The sequence below is a fragment of the Blennius ocellaris genome (assembly GCF_963422515.1).
Source record: "Blennius ocellaris genome assembly, chromosome: 22".
Taxonomy (NCBI): Eukaryota; Metazoa; Chordata; class Actinopteri; order Blenniiformes; family Blenniidae; genus Blennius; species Blennius ocellaris.
This window is the reverse complement of record NC_137671.1, coordinates 9,462,276-9,464,915: the sequence shown is the minus strand read 5'-3', so window position 1 is coordinate 9,464,915 and position 2,640 is coordinate 9,462,276.

Below are 2,640 nucleotides of genomic sequence, written 5' to 3'. Positions count from 1 at the left end.
CACATTCCGGCTATTGAACAACAACTGGATCGGCTCGTGAAAATCTCGACGACATGAGCGAACCGTGGTCACTCGTCACGTGTCTCACAAGTTCTCAGGGGCATTGAAGATTAGTTGGGCTGATTTAAACTCCCCCCCCCCCCCCCCCCCCCCTCCCAATCTCATTCAGATCTCAATCAACCAAAGATTTAAAGCTGTGCACGCTTTGATCTGTAAGTCAGATCATCTAATTAAAGATTTGAGGGATTTTATCTGTACCGTACGAGTCTTTTCAAGATAACATTTTTTTGCAGGTTTTATGTGTGTATGAAGAAAAAAAATAACAAAAGGAACCTCTTTTTTTATTTTATTTTTTTAAAGAGACACATTTACTCAAGGTGAAACACCAACATCAAACTTGCTAGCATTCAGAGAAGCATAAAAGGATGTTAACAAGATTTTAAACCGTATATACAATAATAAAATTATGGGGGCCGCACAGCGGGTGATGTTTGCACTGTCTGGGTTGAGTCCAGACTTTTAGTCTGGGGGGAGGTCGGCGTGGACTTTGCACATTCTCACTTTGCACGTGCAAAGGTTGGGTTTCCTGCCATAGTCGAAAGGCTGGGATTAATTGCTGCTTCTTATGTCTGTGGTTCTCTGTCTCTCTGTATTTAACTCATTGTCAGCTGGGACTGGCTTCAGCTCCACCACTTTAGGTGGGATAAAGTGGGATTTCTTTTAGAACATTTGACCAATATTTGACCGCTCCCTGCCCGCGTGGCCTGGGGGCGCTGCACTGGCCGGTCCCGGCTTGGCGGCTCGGGTCGGGGCCCGGGACTCTGCGCCCTTTATCCTTCTCTTGTGGGCCCCTCTGGCCTGGGGGGGGGGGTCCTCTCTGCACGCTCCGCCTGGTGCCTTCCGGGTTGGGGCGTGGCTCTCCGGGGTGATTTGTCGGGGCCTCCCCGGGTCCGGTGGGTCGCTGGGTACCGGAGTGGCGGCGTCCGGCCCTGGTGGCCTCGGGCCCCGGGGTGGTACTGCCGGCCCCCCCACAACTGTTCTATTCACATCCAGAGGACAAACCACACACACACACACGCACGCACGCACGCACGCACGCACGCACGCACGCACGCACGCACGCACGCACGCACACACACACACACACACACACACACACACACACACACACACACACACACACACACACACACACACACTTCCACTCCTCATTGATGAGATCTGCTCCTGATTTTTCTTATTTTCTGCTATTGTTCTGTCAATTATCAAAATCATGTTTGTTTGTTTGTTTTTTCTTTCTCTTCTGTCTTGTTATTTGTTTTATGCCCTTTTGTTTTTGCTATCATTGTTGTGATTATTTTCCTTTTTGCTCTGTTGTTGCTCAGACTGGTTTAATCTCATGGCAGTTGGAAAATATTTGGATCACTGTGATTACTGTATTAAAAAAAAAAAAAAATATATATATATGTAGCACTAACAAGGGTATTGTATGTATCTCCCCACCAAGTCTATCTCTGTCTTTCCTCTCCTCTCCTCTAGTTTTTCCTTTCCACAGTCGCAAACAAACCTGCTTGCTCATGTGGATATGTAGGGCTTTTCTATTTTCTCTATAAAAGCATATTGGAATGACTGTAATGTATTGAAAAATGTCTTTTTTTTAATTAAAAAAAAGAAAAGAACATTTGACCAACAATGTTCAATTCTAAGTCAATAAATCACAGCTGTTACCCATGATAGCTTTACTCCACAAAAAGGTAAACCAACATCCTCAAATTCTATCCTGGCCCTTTGTGGGGTTTTTTTTTGTTTCCTGTAAATCACCTTCAGTGTAAAAAGAAAGCTTGGACACGGTGAATATAAAGACAATTCCCTCGTGACATGTTCAAGAATTACACAAACAAAGTCAGTGAAAACTTCTCAAAGGGGTTTCTGAATGACGACGCTTCAACCGCTGCTAATTCTATCTTATCTTACAGTTACATGTACAAATAAAAATGAACCGTAATGGTGTTATGGCTCTAAATCAGTTAAAGCCATGCTGGGAGATTATGTTAACACGTCTAATTGCAAACAACAGAGAACTTGTGCCATTGGTGTTGGTGTGTGAATGGTCGCATAGCATAGAAATTGCGTTAAGGACCTGCTCCAGTGAGATCGGGAGGCATCGGCCAGAATAGTTCGGACAATTTGTGCAGTTAACGTTGGGGAATGTACGTGTGAAAGAGACTCTGTAGCTACTGAATCCTGCAGCAGCTTCTGAGCTCCTATCTCCTCGCACTTCCTCTTGATCATATTCTTCTTACACATGCAGTTTTGGTGAACAGAGACGACAAGATGATGCATGCAAAAATTATAATTTTATGTTTTTTTTTTGTTTAGTTGAGGTACTGTAGTATTTAGAACTCTCCTGTAATGGTTTTCTCTCAGCTTCCGGCCAGGATCAGAAAACATCCATTTGAGGTAAATTGGTGACCCTAAGTTCCAGTAGGTATGAATATGAGTCTTTATGTTTGTGTCTGTGTTGGTCCAGTGCCTTCGTCCATTTCGGATTGGCTCCATCCCCCATGCAACCTGAATTGGTTAACTCAGCAGAGAAGACGGAAGGACAGAGGATGTTTGTGGCTCTCGGAGGGTGAATCC